This window comes from Bidens hawaiensis, unplaced genomic scaffold, assembly GCF_021521415.1.
Source record: "Bidens hawaiensis isolate Kalapana, Puna unplaced genomic scaffold, B.hawaiensis_p1.1 tig00049373_1, whole genome shotgun sequence".
NCBI lineage: Eukaryota > Viridiplantae > Streptophyta > Magnoliopsida > Asterales > Asteraceae > Bidens > Bidens hawaiensis.
In genome coordinates, this window is record NW_027498841.1 from 88,768 (window position 1) to 97,026 (window position 8,259).

General features: G+C 32.0%; 1 long non-coding RNA gene across 4 annotated transcripts; it reads left to right on the forward strand.

Moving 5' to 3' along the window:
• The first annotated feature begins 2,463 nt into the window (after positions 1-2,463).
• Positions 2,464-6,681, forward strand: LOC143597984 (uncharacterized). 4 transcript variants are annotated; one of them, XR_013147024.1, is made up of 5 exons: positions 2,464-3,376; positions 3,467-3,554; positions 3,711-3,820; positions 3,909-4,059; positions 6,552-6,681. It is a non-coding gene; the product is annotated as an uncharacterized LOC143597984 (long non-coding RNA). The 4 variants fall into 4 exon arrangements; XR_013147023.1 differs by having other exon boundaries at positions 2,464-3,554; positions 3,901-4,059; XR_013147022.1 differs by having other exon boundaries at positions 2,464-3,554.
• The last annotated feature ends 1,578 nt before the right edge of the window (positions 6,682-8,259 follow it).

An 8,259-nucleotide genomic window follows, 5' to 3' on the forward strand; every position in this document is an offset into this window, starting at 1 on the left:
TTATTAATAAATGACAAATTTATATTCTAATTTATTATTAATATAATGTTGTTACACGTCTCAAGATTTTATTATTCGTAAGCGAAATATTTAGAGTATTATAGTTTACTCCTTTTAGTGAAGTTTCAATTTAAGAAAGTTGAATTGAATTAAAGTCTGCATCTTCGTTTCCATATTTTCTGGTATTGTCCAGCGAATATTATGCATTAAATTAAGAAACCAATTGACCCATTGATTACATCGTTCGACACGGGATCTCATACTAAACGTTCTCCACCATACTCAATTTCGTGCTATTAATTCCATTTAATCAAACGTAAATCACGGTTCTTTCCGAAAACAAGAGACGCGTTATTATTCAATAAATACCGATAATTTTCACTCCTTCTGGCACCACATCTACATCACAATTCCAATCCTCTTCGATTTCGTCATTCGAACTCCTATGAGTTGCCGGTAACACATCGACACCACTTTAAGCTAACTTTTACATTAATCGGTTCGTCTCTCCATTCCAATTAAAACCCATCCCGAACACAAATTGTTAGTTTGATGATGAAACTTTGAAAGTTTAGTTTGAAGTTTTTGAAAGTTTAATATGTGTAATATATATATACGTATATTCATATTTAGATGAAGCTTGCTCCAGTAGCCAACATCAAAAGTGAACTTCAAAATGTATTTTTTTTCTTATTTAATATATATATATATATATATATATATATATTTAAGGGTGGTTACTTAATTTTGATATCTATAATAAAATGAATAAATGTTAGACGTACATATTTTTTTATGTATGATTGACCGATTTTGTTACCCCACAAAAGTATTATTATTATTATTATAGAAGTTTTGATGGCACACATAAATTGGAAAATTCTAATAAATAAGTAATAGTAAATATATAGGCGCACTCATATGTTGGCGTCAGAATGTTTTACAACTTGTTGATTTAGCTAACATCATTTTGATCGAATATTTTTTTATTATTAATTAATTTCTTATTTATTTTTCAAACTTGTTACTTAAGTTTACGTTACCTTCATTTACAAAACATCATCAATTATAAATCATTCATCAAGTATTATAAATATTATATCATCTATGCAATTTTAATTCTTTTCTCAAACCTTATTTTTTAAACCAAAATCTCAAACATAACCCAAATTATATCAAAATTTTAATTCATTAAATTATGTCATATCATTTGTAATTAATTTATATTATTATATTTAACTAGGAATTCTTGTCAGTGTATCGGGTTCATCCTTCTCACATCCTCACTTTTACTTCGTTCATCTAATCATGTGAGTTTACATATCCCCTTTTTCCTCTTTTACGTTCTGGGGGTGGTATGTATACCCTATTTAAATTACTCATTTTTTTTACTTATTTATTTATTCACAACATAATTTAGTATATGTTTATGTGTGATTATTGCATGATCTATGATAATGCTCTATGTGCTTAATTGTTTATTTTATGTTTGGTGGTTGGTATCTCATCCTCATCTATTCTCATCTAGTATGATCATACACTTACCCCAATACATTGATTTCGTATCAATTGTAACGGGTCCACATCTATTTAGTTGTTTACATTTTCATAGCACTTGTAATGCTCAACATTAACATATGAATTGTGCTTTTATCTACATATCAACTAAAACTTATGTATTTCTCATCAACATTCGTGTTGGCAAACTCTATTTTTATATATGCTACAGGTACAAGTATTTTACATTGATCAAGATTGAAGATATTAGTTTTACCTAGGATATATATTCAAACAATAAATATGATGTATTTGTTACGATTATTGAATTTCTGTACTTGTTTAATGTTAATGAAGTTAAATAATTATTGACGCTTTAATTAGTGTCTTTTGAGCTACTGTCCAATCAATACGTTACGCCTAGGCATGTCCGCATTTGGTCGGGGTGCGACAACCGTAAGTTGAAGCGGTCGTAGTTTTTGCTACCGTAAGCTAAGCGGTCGGAGTTTTTGCAACCGTCAGCTAAGCCGTCGGAGTGTTGGGAATTTTTTTTATCAACGACGTCATAGTGGCAGCAATAGGTGAAACCAATAGTCTGATCGTGTATTGGGTTCGTCATGGACTTTGTTTTAAACGGAATCAATTTCCAAAATTGTAGATTAACTAAGCGGTGAATCCGATGATGTCATATCTAATTATTGCCTAAATTGGACTTGAACATCTCAGTTTTCATTAAGCCTTAAATCATCCACATTAGCACATTAGGTTGTAGCCCTAAATCAATTTCCAAAAATACGGTATTTTGGAATTGCTACCGTAATAGCGGTCGGAAATCAAAACACTTAAACTATTAAGTGAGCAGGCAACTCCAAACATGTTTAATTTAATTTCCTCTCTAAAATTAACCCTAAAAAATTGAAGCCGACTCAACCCATCGATGGAAGAACCAGTTTTGATTGTGGGCATGAGTTTAGATAAATACCAGTTTTGATTCCTACACACAACTGATGTTTTTTATTTAATTATTCTTTATAATTTTGCAGTTCGATCAATGTACATGAAACAAAATACAGAGCATGACGTGCCATATTGGAGATGTATTATTTTCTTTAGATATCTTGTTTTTGATCTTTATAATATATTCATTTTGTTTATAACTTGTTTTAAATAGAAAATGAGTAGTGATGATGGGAGATAACACATGGACATAGTTGTTTCCTTGTCACTTTAGTAAGTCATATCCCTATTTTCTCTTGAAACAATCATAATATCATCTGAAATGAGAGTACAAAGAAAGATTGATGTTTTATGTTTACTGTTTATATGGTTTTGTGAGTGCTCATATGGCTTGCTTTCACCTAAAGGTGTTAACTTTGAAGGTAATATACTAATATTCAATAATTTTTTTATAAAATTTGGTTCTAGGAACCTTAAAAATGGAGTCTTTAATATATTTTTTTCTGTGGGTATTCAATCTTTTTTTATTGAAAATGGAGTTTTTAATCTTATATTCATGTGGGTATTGTGATTTTCGGTTCAAGCTTTAATGTGCTTAAAAGCTTCATTGTTGGATCCTCATGGTGTTCTTGAAAATTGGGATGCTGATGCTATTGATCCATGTAGTTGGACCATGGTTACTTGCTATGCTGAGAGTTCAGTCATTGGTTTGTAAGTCTTTCTTCATAATATTATAAATGTCAATTAAACTGTTTTTATTGTTGTTGATTAAATTCAAATTTGGATGGATTTTTTATGTGGTGATAAAATTGATATTTGATGCCAACATTATACTTCAGAAAGTTGTTGAAGTGCTGCAGAGCCAGTCTGGTAAAGGTCGTGTGCATGAAAATACTTTGCTTATTGTTATTGGTTTAGGGTGGTGGGTCCCTGTATCTACTAAGCATACTCTTAATTTCAGTATGCTCGAGAATTATAGTTTCATGTCTAGTTAAATAGTGTCATAATGCAGGTTGAAACAACAATCTTTGCAATGAGCATGAAAAAGCTTCTTACCTGTTCCATCAGAGCTTGATACCTCATCTTGTAAACTTGATCCAGTATGCATGCGTTATTTAATAAAAAATTCTAATATTATTTTTTTCATAATTAATGATTTTAATTCTGATTATTGTTTTTAACCCAAATTTTAGTACTAAGTCAACCGAACTCATCACGTCTCTACCTTCATTCTAACATGTAACCGTTGTCTTAAGCATACAGTGAAGATGAGGCTGTTGGTATTCTGGTATCGTGTGGCTCGATATGTTTTTATACATACTCGAATTCCAAAGAACCAATTTCACAAGCCTTGGCTGATATAAAGGTATGGGCCCACAAGTTTCATTTTTCAATCTATTGGTCTAGTTTAACTTGTTTATTTGCTTTTTTTTTTCTTTATGTTAGTTTTATAGGGAGACATTATTTCAAGCCTACACAGCAGATTGGATGTCATATGTGACGAGGCCGATGGTCAAATAGATTCGGTTGCAGATGGTAGTGGGAATCGATGAATGAAGTTTCAACTCAAATTCATGTTCCACAACTTCAACTGCAGTTATTAAGGTCAGTTAGTTGTGATGTTATGATAATATATTCTAACTGATAGTTATTAATGGTATTGAAGAAGTATTTGCTTACGAATTGGTTGATTTTGGTCGTGTTTTTAGGTGAAACCGAAACCGAAAAGTCGGTTTATCAAATTTACAAACCGATCGATTTCGGTTTCAGTTCGGTTATATATATATATATATATAGGATCAAATACAATAATCCCTTATCATACAATAGCTACGAGAGTTTCTTCACCATCGATTTTCAAAAAACACGCGACCGTTTCTGATCCTCTGCTCCACTGCTCCATCGATTCCGTACGCCTTCACCGTCAACGTCCAATGATTGCATCTACCGTCACGACCGTCGACGGTACCGTCGTGAACACCATCTTCCTCGTCACGCCTTTTTCACATGTCAGTTGATAAAATTGACCAATTAAAATTGAAATTGCAGAACTAATTGATCAATTAAACTTTGAAATTGGTCCAATTAATCATTAATTTGAAGTTTCAATTAATCAATTTTGAGTTTTGAGTAAACCCAGTTGCAGACGTTCCATTTTTTGTTCATATGATCGAATCAATGATCAAATTAACGGTCGATTGACGATTGTTTGATGAATATGAGATTATATGAAGTGATTTCAATGTTCAATTTCATGTTTACAGGTGTTTAATTTTCTTTTTTTTTGTTAGTTTTAGAAGTTCTGAACACCCAGAACTTCTTAGAACTTCTAAACTTTATCAGTTTTGAACACCCAGAACTTCTTAGAACTTCTAAACTTTACCAGTTTGAACACACAGAACTTCTTAGAACTTCTAAACTTTATCAGAACTTCAGTACTTTTTTGAACACCCAAATCTTCTTTGAATGTATTAGAACTTTTAAAGATGTTCTTTTTTGGTCAGAACGTTTAAAGGTATTCCGTTTTGTTTCAGAACGTTTAAACATAATATTTGTACTGAACTTATAAACAACATTATTTAAAAACGTATAAACAGAACGTATAAACTTTTTGTACTGAACTTTAAAGTTAATTGATTACGTTTTGAACGTTTAAACAGAACGTATAATATGTTTAAATAGAACATATAAACAGATCGTATAAACTTAATGTTAATACGTTCAATGTCAAAACCCATAACTCAAAACTCATAATTGATCGACGAAAGCTTCAAATTGATGATTAATTGGATCAATTTCAAGGTTAATTGATCAATTAAGCTCATCAACAATTTCAATTTCAATTTCAATTAGAAATTGCTTAACTGACCTGTGACCAACGATCGATGGTGGTGACGGACGATGGTGGTGCTCATGACAGTAGACGATGGTCGCGATGGTGGACTTTGACGGGTATGCGTTAAGTATTTTTAGGTTAATTACAATTATGCCACTAAGCAGTTTTAATTTCAATTAGAATCGATGGTTTAGGAATTCGCGTACCTAATGTACGATAACTAATTATTGTACAGTAACTCACCCCTATATATATATATATATATATATATATATATATATATATATATATTGGTGTGTGTGTGTGTAGACATTGCAAAAAAAATTCAAAAAAATGAAAATGCATATTAGATTCAAAACACAAAAATAGGCATTTGTTACGTGGAACCAAACGAATACAAACTTGAAAGAGTACTAGAGTTTATGTTCAACAAAGTTTTTAATAAAAAAACACTAAATGGTTTTTCGGTTATACACATTAAACGATGTTTTACATGCATTGCCTATATTTTAATAGAGATAATAATGAATAAATTAAAATTTGTATTATAATATGAAAGAAGGTGATATGTCACGGTTATACATATATAAATTATTTGATTCTAGCAGGAAGTGATGAATCAAGGTCTCGTGGCCTTGGGTCAAAAGCCTGCACATGAAATCACTGTTTATATTGACCAGTTTGCAAATATATTTAGGTACCAAAACATTTTCTTTGATTTAGGTTATGCGCATGAACTGTTACAATTTAAAATAATAATAATAATAATAATAATAAATCATTTGCAGATATGTAAATAATCCAGAAGCGATTGCTGAGGTCAGTTTTCAAAGCATCTTTGATTTGTAAGTATTTTTATACTTGTTTATGATTCTAAAATACAATTTATGATTGATGAAATGGATTCGTTCTTTGGACATGAGGACCATAGAATCACTCTGTATGGCCTGCCTATAAACATGCTGTGAGTACCTCAAGCTATATGTTTGAAGCTATACTTATATTTCATGCTAATATATAAACTCTTGAATTTATAAATATATGGTGTTATGAAGGTGAGAACTTCAAAAAGGTTTATGGGAGTGACAACTAGAGCAATGCTTGAAGAGATACAAGGGTTATATAAATAACACCATCAACTATGTTTCTTATCTCTCTCCGGTGACGATGACGTTATAAAGGTATCATTCACCCTCGAAATATATTAATCTTTAATGCGATATTAAAAAAGTAAGTATTTAAAATGCAATTATGCTTGCAGATATTTGAATTCGATCCATGTAGCTGTTCAAGAAGTATGCAATTGGTTGATATTCAGAAGTATGTTATTTTTGGTTTTTGATTTAGAATAACATGTTTTTTCATCGGTTTCTAGAATTCGAATAACATTTGATATCATTAAACATCTTTGATAGAATTTTTAGTTATATTTGTGTTTGCGTCTGTATTAATATGAGTGTAAATATTTTTGTGTGAAAATAATGTTAATAATGTTCGAAGCAAGCCAGTGGTTGCAAGTTGGTTGGAATAAGTGGTGGTAGCGCAGAAGTGGTCGCAAGATTTGCGACTGCAACAATGGTCAGAAGCTTTGCGACCGCAACAGAGGTTGTTGCAAGATTTGCGACCGCAACAAAGGTTAGAAGATTTGCGACCGAAACTGGGGTCAGAAGATTTGCGACCGCAATAAGGGTTAGAAGATTTGCGACGGCTAGAAATCGGTCGCAAGTTTTGCGACGATAGAAGTGGTTGCAAAATTTGCGACTGCAACAGTAAAATGGTCGCAACAGAGCAGTTGCGACCTGTGTTTTTCCGACAGCGTTTTCGGTTGCAAAATGGTCGCAACAGAGGTATTGCAACCGCTTTCCGACCGAAAAGATCGTCGCAAATGCCTATTTTTCTAGTAGTGAACCCCTTATGATCGATGGTCTAGGTAAAACGCCTATTTGCCCTGTAACGAAAAGCAAAGGTTTTCTTGTTAACGGTTAAAACTTACATGTCCAACAAGATTGAAATTATGATCCGCATGACGAAATCCTCTATTTTTCTTTCCACTCACAATCTCTAGCAACAACACACCAAAGCTAAAGACATCAGATATGACGGGGTATATATACTCAGGTGCCATGTAACCACTACATGAGATTAACGAACAAATCAGTTAGCATTTATTAAGGAATAGTTAAACTTAAGTTCCATGTTTAATCTTAATTAGAAATGGAATGCTCACTAGGTTCCCATCACTCTTCCTGTATTTGCTTGGGTGTCACTACCCTCCATAATTCTTGCCAACCCAAAATCTGAGATTCTTGGATTCATATCTTTATCTAGTAATATGTTGCTAGCTTTTAGATCTCTATGAATAATTCTTAGCCTCGAGTTTTGATGAAGATAGAGAGAGAAGCCCCCTTGCAATCCCGTTTATAATTCTGTAACGGTTTGACCAGTCCAATGACTTTCTTTTTCCTTCATCAGCTCAATATATCATGCAAATTAGTAATTAGACTTTTTTACCAGATTGACAAAAATGGGTATAATAAATAATAATCAAAAGAAAAGGGTACCAAAAATGAAAAAATCCAAGCTTTTGTTGGGCATGTATTCGTAGATCAGCATTCGCTCTCCTTCCTCGATGCAGCATCCAAAAGCTTCACAAGGTTTCGATGTTGAAGTTTAGCAATATATGGAACCTCATTTCGGAATTCATCTAGTCCTTGTTTTGATTTTCTTGAGTGCCTCTTTACAGCAATTTCTTTTCCATCCTCCAAAATTCCCTAAAAATGAGTAATTTTGGCATATAATGGATATAAGTGGATCGATGCCTAGTTACATTTAACCCGGAAACAACTCAAAAGAGATTAAACTTATATATATCTATGAGTTCCATTTGATCTTATTTAGATACATTTGTATATGTTTGTTCGTTAAAATCTAAAAATCAACATGCTCGTGTTCGTTTATGTTCGTACGTT